Raw genomic sequence first — 9,708 nt, forward strand, 5'->3', positions numbered from 1 at the left:
CATAAAATTAAAAGTTCCTATTGGTAACCTTTTCCTGTTGGGTCAACATACGGCTTTATAAAACAAATATACTTAAGGTGGTGATGAAGGAGTAAGTGTGTTGTATTTGTATATGTACCTTCTGTGGGTGACTCAAGGTTAGTCAAACATGTCTTGTTGCAACAGCTTGTAACAACTATTGGTTGATATGCTGGTTGAACAGTTGCTTTTCAAAATGCCTGCGTTGCAGCAACAGTAAATTGGTAATGTAATGAACTGTCTCACAGAGTGACACCAAGTACCATGTAATAACGTGAAATATTTATGTAATATGCCCCAGAAGTTGCAGTTACATCCACAACGGCATGTAGCATCAACTTTTCAACCAGCCCAACTGTAAGGTGGATAGTACTTTTCCCAGTTGTTGTTACCAGGCCAGCTTTGACAGTAACATTGGACAAAATGTACAGTACCAGTCAAATGTTTGGACACACCAACTCATTCAAAGGTTTTTCTTTATTTGTACTATTTTCTACATTGTAGCATAATAGTGAAGACATCAAAATTATGAAATAACACTGTATGAAATCATGCCGTAACTAAAAAAAAGTTTTAATTAAATCAAAATATATTTTTATTTGAGATTCTTCAAAGTAGCCACCCTTCGCATCCCCCAAAAAACAAAGTAGTCTGGATTACATAGGGCTGCAGAGAGTAGCAAAGTCTACTGTAAGCAGTACTCTATAATACATTACCAATAGGGAGTGGAAATATTTCAGAAGGCAGCAACACACACACCTATATTTGTGACATTGAAACAGTCCTGTAAGCTTAGACTTTTATAACTAATTTTTGTTCATGATGTATCAAGTCTCTATTTCATGAGCCTCATCTTGTCCTGTTGTATAGTCATGTGGGACCAGCTGGTGTTGGTGTGTTTCAGGCGTCTGATGTACAATATGAGTGGCATTGCTAATGCTGCTAACTATCCCTAATAATAGTGGCATTGCTAATGCTGCTAACTATCCCTAATAATACTAAAGCCGGTCTGCCGCCAGTTGCAAGTGGCACCTCACAGCATTCTGTTGAAGAGGAGGAGAAGAGAGAAAGAGACAGGCTTTCAGCTTCACATCCCAAAGACCTGTTCCTCTAGTAGTACTGCCTGGTCACTGAACCTTTCATTGAGGGCATTGTAAACAGTTCCTGTCATGGAAAGTTGCACTCTACAATGGTGTTATTCTTGCATGCAGTACATCTATACACAATGCTCATATGACTCATTTGCCCTCAAAGTGAAATGTCAAATCCATATTTAGGATGGGTGTTTGACTACAAATGTTGTCTAGAATTCATACATTGCAGAATTTTTGTAAGGGTAACCTCTTGTCAGGTTTTAGCCATTAGTGATTGTGAAATGGTTTAATATTTCATCACTAAATCAGTGATCCATACTTGGTCACATTGCTCTACCCTTAAACCTGTTGGTAGGTCGCACCTTTACCTGGAAGTGGGTGGAGGGTGATCGAGCGGGTGAAGCTTTGATTGAGATCCTCCAGTCTCATTTCAGCAATGATGGTGAGTGTACTGTTTGGCCTGACCTCCATGGAGCTGTGGACCTCATAGCGTCCCCTGCTGTCCAGACCGATACGGCCGTGGCTCTAATTGGAGATGTCTCCTCCAATGGAGTCCATCTACCACACATCAGGCTGGGGGAAACCCTGGGAGAGGTGAGGGTGATGATGAAGCTGTCACAGGATGACTGTACAGACAGCTGAGCTGTGGATTCTTGTAGGGGGCCAGGGGTGCAAAGGGCTTTAGGCCGATAGCTTAATACTTTTGTGCAGATTGCTTAATACTTTTATGTCCCTTAATCCCCCAATGACAAAAGATTCCTGAAAAAACCTGAACAGACAAAAATACACTCTCTAACATCTCACTAAAAGTAGTAGCTTTTCCAGGGTGCTAGCCTGTTCATCTGTCATATCACAAGTGTATGGGCCCTGGTCACTCGGCTGCACACCACTCAGTCTAAGTGAGACATTTCCCACAGCGAGCTGGTCTTCAAACAGATGAGTGCATCCTTTGTAAACAACACTCTGTCCAGCTGATCTCTTCCATGGTAATAGCTGTGGACCACCATTGATTCTCCACGCTGCCAGTTGATGACCAGTTGGTTGAGGTTCAGGTTTTTAGACGAAGAGAAAAAGCATCTAAGGGTGATGTCACTGCCCGGACCTGCCACTCCCATAGGTGGAACAGGAAACTGAACCTCAATAATGACTAAGGAAGGAGACAGACAATACAGCCATAGATTAGGGAGAAACTTAAATTATCTTGTATTTGATCACCAAAGATACTGTGATACTGTTGTGCTTCATAGTGACGGTTGTTGTAAAACCAGCATTCTAAATGATGCTTTACTAAATGTTCGTATACAAATGAACACATGATAAGAAGATGGAATATGATAACTATCTACCTGATAAAAGCAATGAAATCGGAAGAAGCTGTGAGATGAGAATTGTCTTTTCATCCCGCATGCTTTTGAGTGGACCTGTAAAAAGAAAGCTTATATGTGGGAAAACAGTGGAAATCACATCCATATATTGAAAATAATAGTGAGTAATAATAATGAGTTACACCATGCATGGTTATACCTGTCTCAGTCAGATGGACCAAGAGTCATGATTAGAGGTTGACCGATTAATCGACACAGCCCAATTAATTAGGACAGATTTCAAGTTTTCATAACAATTGATTATGGCCGAATACATTGCAATCCACGAGGAAACTGCGTGGCAAGCTGACCACCTGTTACGCGAGTGCAGCAAGGAGCCAAGGTAAGTTGCTAGGTAGCATTAAACTTATCTTATGAAAAACAATCAATTTTCACATAATCACTAGTTACTACACATGGTTGATGATATTACTAGTTTATCTTGCTTGTCCTGCGTTGCATATAATCAATGCGGTGCCTGTTAATTTACCATCGAATCACAGCCTACTTCAACTTCGCCAAACGGGTGACGATTTAACAAAAGCGCATTGCGGAAAAAAAGCACAATCTTTGCACAAAATGTACCTAACAAAAAACATCAATGCCTTTGTTAAAATCAATACACAGAAGTATATATTTTTAAACCTGCATATTTAGTTAAAAGAAATTCATGTTAGCAGGCAATATTAACACGGGAAATTGTGTAATTTCTCTTGCATTCAGTGCAAGCAGAGTCAGGGTATATGCAACAGTTTGGGCCACCTGGCTCGTTGCGAACTAATTTGCCATTTTACGTAATTATGACATAACATTGAAGGTTGTGCAATGTAACAGCAATATTTAGACTTCGGATTGCCACCCTTTCGATAAAATATGGAACGGTCCCGTATTTCAAAGAAATAATAAAAGTGTTGTTTTCTAAATGATAGTTTCCGTATTTTACCATAGGCTCGTATTTCTGTGTTTATTATAATTAAGTATATGATTTGATATTTGATAGAGCAGTCTGACTGAGCGGTGATAGGCAGCAGCAGGCTCATAAGCATTCATTCACACTTTATTTTTTACATAGCACATATTGCACTTTTACTTTCTTCTCCAACACTGTGTTTTTGCATTATTTAAACCAAATTGAGCATGTTTCATTATTTATTTTTGACTAAATAGATTTTATTTATGTATTATATTAAGTTAAAATAAAAATATAATTGTTCATTCAGTATTGTTGTAAGTGTTATTATAACATATACAGAGGGGCAAAAAAGTATTTAGTCAGCCACCAATTGTGCAAGTTCTCCCACTTAAAAAGATGAGAGAGGCCTGTAATTTTCATCATAGGTACACTTCAACTATGACAGACAAAATGAGGAAAAAAATCCAGAAAATCACATTGTAGGATCTTTAATGAATTTATTTGCAAATTGTGGTGGAAAATAAGTATTTGGTCAATAACAAAAGTTTATCTCATGACTTTGTTGTATACCCTTTGGGTCAAACTTAGACGTATGTGTCTTATCAATACTTTGTTATATACCCTTTGTTGGCAATGACAGGGGTCAAAAATGTTCTGTAAGTCTTTACAAGGTTTTCACACACTGTTGCTGGTATTTTGGCCCATTCCTCCATGCAGATCTCCTCTAGAGCAGTGATGTTTGGGGGCTGTTGCTGGGCAACACAGACATTCAACTCCCTCCAAAGATTTTCTATGGGTTTGAGATCTGGAGACTGGCTAGGCCACTCCAGGACCTTGAAATGCTTCTTACGAAGCCACTCCTTCGTTGCCCGGGCGGTGTGTTTGGGATCATTGTCATGCTGAAAGACCCCAGCTCTTCTGTCCCTTCCTTTCTGTCCCTTCCCTCCCCGACTTTCCTCTGTACTTGAAATAAATGCCTGCCCTTAATATCTCTATTCCACTGATCCTGACAACTCTGCACCATCACTATCCATATCAGGCTTTTTGCCTCTGCCTTGCACATTGAAACCACAACATCCCCACTACTAAGTGCTTATTTAGCCAGTACATCAACTGCCACGTTCCCCTCCACCCCCACATGGGCTGGGACCCAAGTAAATATTATCTTTATACCCATCTGTCTAATCCTGCCATGGGTTTGTAACACCTCATGAAGCAGGAATTATCTGCTACGTGAGCTAAATGACTGTAGACTCATTAACACTGCCCATGAATCAGAGCAAATAACTACTGTGTCTGGCTTGACTTCCTCCACCCACTGAAAGGCCAACAGTATGGCCATCAGCTCTGCCGTATATACAGCCAGATTTCCTGACTTCCACCCCACATTCCTGCACTACAAATGCTGACCCAGTATGTTTTATCCTTGGATCTTTTGAACCATCTGTGTAAATTGCCACAAAATCCTGATACACTGTATACAGGCGTATGTCTCTTAAACAAATCTCTTAAACACATCCTCCCTATCTTTCTGTAGTCTCTCCAACACTTCTAAATCAACTACTGGAGGCGGGAGTAGCCATGCTGGATTTACAGGAATAGTAACCGTTGGACTAAATTTCTTCCATACAGTCCCATCTCCTTTGCCTGGGTATTACCCACCCACCCAAAACTCATGTTCATTCTTCGTTCAAGTTGCCAGCAAGCCTGTAAAATCCATTACGCAGGATGAGACACAACATGTCCCTGTAGGTTGATCCAATAATTAATTGCCAGCTGCTGTCTTCTAATCTGCAATGGCATATCCCCCATCTCCACCTGTAGTGCAGCCACAGGGGACGTCCGAAACGCCCCACTGTATACTCTGAGTCCTTGCCCCTGCATAACATCTAGTCTTTCCAATGAGGTCCGGGCTGCCGAACCATATGCTATACTGCCATAGTCTATTACAGATTGGATCAATGCAACATACATGGTCCTAAATGAGGAATGCCCAGCCCCCCACTCCTTCCCCATCAGACAGCGCATCACATTTAGCACCTTCTTACACTTTCCCACCACTCTCTCTATGTGTTCTCCCCAAGTCAGTCTAGTGTCAACATATACCCCAAGGAACATGAAGGCCCCCACCCTCTCCAAGTTTAACCTCAAGCATACCTCATCTCCCTCCTTCCTCCTGGTAAAGAACACTATCTGAGTTCTCTACAGAGAACCTGAATCCCCACATTAATGCCCACTGCTCTACCTCATCAATTGCTTTCTGTACCTTCCTGACTATGTATGACACATTTCTTCCCCTCTTCCATAAGGCCCCATCATCTGCAAATAACAACCTCCCAATATCCGGCTATACCTGAGAGTAAACATAATTGATCATGATTGACAACAACAGAGGACTAATCACGCTCCCATGTGGTGTTCCGTTATCCACTAGGTAGCTGATGGTAGCCTGATGAGACATCCCCACCCTCACCTGGATAGACCTTCCAAACAGGAAATCCTTTATCCAGGTGTACGTATTTCCTCCTATCCCCATAATATCAATCTTGATTAACAACTCATCCTTCCACATCATATCATACGCCTTCTCCACATCAAAAAAGACAGCAACAACAATCTCCTTGTTCACCTGAGCCTTACTGACCTCTGCTTCTAAGCAGAGCACTGGGTCCATAGTTCCCACACCTTTCCTGAACCCACTCTGATGTGGTGATACTAGCCCCCTGCTCTCCAGGAAGTAATTTGGCTTCTCCGTAATCATACGTTCCATAATCTTACATACATGTGATGTTAAAGCTACTGGCCGATAGCTTGTTGGCCTCATTGGGCCCTTCCCTGGCTTCCGGATTGGTACTTCTACTGCTTCCTTCTTACTCCTCACCAACGCTCCACACTCCTCCGTCCAGCATGGGACTGCTTTCTTACTCCCTGAACTCTTAGGATTAGCAACAGTAGCTGCCCCCACTAATGCTGTTCTCACCCAGTTATTCAAACTATCCACATCCCCTCTCATATCCATCTGAGCCATTACCTGCTCACTCAGCTCCTGAAACTGATCCCACTTCGCCCTTCCAAACACTCACCTGCCTACTCCATCCACTGACACTTCCTCCTCCCTCCGGTCTACTGTGTATACTATTGAGTAATGATCACTCCCTACTGTCGACTCCTCCCATACCTCCCACTCACAGATTCCTGCCATCGCACTAGATACCAGAGTGAGGTCCAAGGCAGACTCTTTCCCTGTGGCTCCATCAGTCATGGTCCCTCGGCCATCATTCGGACACACCATATCTTTCTTTTCCATCAGATTTTCCATCATTTGGCCAAAATCCCCACACCACATAACCTTACATCTATCCTGGCCCTCCACCCTCTCCAGCACTTCCAGGTCCAATATCTGACAGGGATTATAATAGTTCACTAGCACTAGTACCTGTCCTCTCAACCACACATTCACCACCACATATTCCTGTTCAATACCTTTGCCTAGCATCCTGTAAGGAAGTCCTTGCTTTATGAAGGTGGCACATTCAACCTGGTCTCAGAGCATTTAGAATTATTCTGCACGTATATCCGAGACATTCCATTTAGTATGATACAAGCAATGATAATTGCTCAGGCATAAAACCTTGAGTGACCATGGACTGAAGGCCATTCTTCTGTTTTTTATCCTTTTTGGTCTCCTGCTTCCTGGATAAGAGGAGAACCAAATCGCGGCAGCACTAGCAGCAGGGGATATATTAACATTCTGCTCCTCTGCTCAGCAGGCATCACACAGCACACTGTGGAAGGTAGGAGAGAAGAAGGAACACTCAACCTCAGTCACAGAAATAAGCAACATTCCCCTCTAGTGTTTTATGAACTGTAGTAGATTATTGTGAACAACACTCACAGCTTGCTTTGGAGAAGGACATGGTTAAAGGGGGTGGATGTGGTGGTGGAGCGAGCTGCAGTCAGCTTAGCTTCGCACAATAACATCACCTTCTGAGACCTGCAGCTCCCCTGAATCATTTAGCGCAAGTATAGTATCACATCTCAATGGACTCAGTTAGGTATACTGCACCAGAAGAATAAAACAAAGATTTGATAAAAAATATCCAATCGTAAAAAATAATTGTAAATAAAGGATCTGAAAACAACATTGAGTCAAAGAACAAACCATAACACCCTGATATTGTATCTGGTGTTGGGTGGAGTGTGAGAGACTTGGTGAAACTCTGGTCCAGAACCCTCAGTCTCAGCTCGGCTGTAACAGACAGAGTACTGTTCAACCACAGGGTCACTTCACTCTCCAGCTCATAGCGCCCCCTGCTGTCCAACTCCATAGTGGTCATGACACATCACACCATTCCACACTACCTCGGTCTGGGGAACACCCTGAGAGGCATGGAGGGTGACACCAAAGCCGTCACAATAGTACGCAAATATAAACACCATGGGACCACGCAGCCATCATACCGCTCAGAAAGGAGACGCGTTCTGTCTCCTAGAGATGAGCGTACTTTGGTGCGAAAAGTGCAAATCAATCCCAGAACAGCAGCAAAGGACCTTGCGAAGATGCTGGAGGAAACAGGTACAAAAGTATCTATATCCACAGTAAAACAAGTCCAATATCGACATAACTTTAAAGGCCTCTTAACAAGGAAGAAGCCACTGCTCCAAAACCGCCATTAAAAAAAAGCCAGACTACGGTTTGCAACTGCACATGGGGACAAAGATCAGACTTTTTAGAGAAATGTCCTCAGTTCTATTTTTGTTTCATCAGACCAGTTTGGCCATAATGACCATCATTATGTTTGGAGGAAAAAGGGAGATGCTTGCAAGCCGAAGAACACCATCCAACCGTTCACCAACCGTGAAGCACGGGGATGGCAGCATCATGTTGTGGGTGTGCTTTGCTGCAGGAAGGACTGGTGCACTTCAGAAAATAGATGGCATCATGAGGTAGGAAAATTATGTGGATATATGTGCAAGCAAGGAGGCCTACATACCTGACTCAGTTACACCAGCTCTGTCAGGAGGAATGGGACAAAATTCACCCAACTTATTGTGGGACGCTTGTGGAAGGCTGCCCGAAATGTTTGACCCAAGTTAAACAATTTAAAGGCAATTCTACCAAATACTAATTGAGTGTATATAAACTTCTGACCCACTGGGAATGTGATGAAAGAAATAAAAGCTGAAATAAATAATTCTCTCTACTATTATTCTGACATTACACATTCTTAAAATAAAGTTGTGATCATAATTGACCTAAGACCGGGAATGTTTACTAGGATTAAATGCCCGGAATTTTGAGAAACTGAGTTTAAATGTATTCGGCTAAGGTGTATGTAAACTTCAGACTGTATATGGGCTCACTGTCAAATAATAGGGGTTAACATGATGTTTGAATGACTACCCTTCCCTCTGTCCCACGTAGAAAATCTGTAAAGTCCCTCAGTCAGGTATTACATTTAAATCACAGATTCAACTGGAAAGACCAGGGAGATTTTCAAAAGCCTCATAACAAAGGGCAGTGATTGGTAGATGGGTAACAATAACAAATCAGACAGTTAATATCTCTTTAAACATGGTCAAATGAATAATTATGCTGTGGAGGATGCATTAAACCACCCAGACACATCATAAGATACAGTCATCCTTTTGAACTGAGCTGCAGGACAGGAAGGAAACTGCTTATGGATGTGTGAGGGAAAAGTGTTTGCAGGATCTAGTAATGTACCTATATAATTATTTGTAGCTTTATGTCATGTCTTTGGCATCATTAAAACTGAAGACTTATTTTATCAAATAACTCTCTGTAATTGTTATTACGCGATTAAACTAATTAATCATGTAACTGTAATTAACTAGGATGTCGGGGCACCAAATATTCAGATTACATCTTTCAGATATTTTAATATCTGATCAATTAGCCTTCGAATTAATGAATTATTCTTCACCTCACGTTAGTCTCATTCCAAATGCCGTAAATTGTGGTTATCTGCACGAACCCAGTCTTCACTATGAGTCATCCATACATCAATTGTCTTAAATGATTTATTTACTAACTAAGTAATTCACAGAAATGCATAAACACACAGTAGATTGTTACAAGGAAATGATAGCGGAGTTTCCCAAGTGGGATAAACCGGTATCGAGGCTTGGTGGACAAAAGGGAAGTGGGGGTCGACTGAGATAAGACCCTATAAAGTTGATAATTATAACAATTGAAATGCTAATCCTTTGTACATGAACGCTCACTCATTCGGGACTAATTGCAATCAATATATATATTTACGCTCAGTGTGTCGTCAGGATCTCTGTTGAAAAG

At 41.7% G+C, this 9,708-nt stretch overlaps 1 long non-coding RNA gene across 1 annotated transcript; it reads right to left on the reverse strand.

Moving 5' to 3' along the window:
* Positions 1-565: 565 nt before the first annotated feature.
* On the reverse strand, positions 566-2,536 carry LOC115114497 (uncharacterized). Its single transcript, XR_003861246.1, has 3 exons — positions 2,459-2,536; positions 1,481-2,259; positions 566-1,061 (listed from the first exon to the last, which is right to left on the reverse strand). It is a non-coding gene; the product is annotated as an uncharacterized LOC115114497 (long non-coding RNA).
* Positions 2,537-9,708: the final 7,172 nt, after the last annotated feature.

Source organism: Oncorhynchus nerka, linkage group LG3 (genome assembly GCF_034236695.1).
Source record: "Oncorhynchus nerka isolate Pitt River linkage group LG3, Oner_Uvic_2.0, whole genome shotgun sequence".
In the NCBI taxonomy this organism is placed as follows: domain Eukaryota; kingdom Metazoa; phylum Chordata; class Actinopteri; order Salmoniformes; family Salmonidae; genus Oncorhynchus; species Oncorhynchus nerka.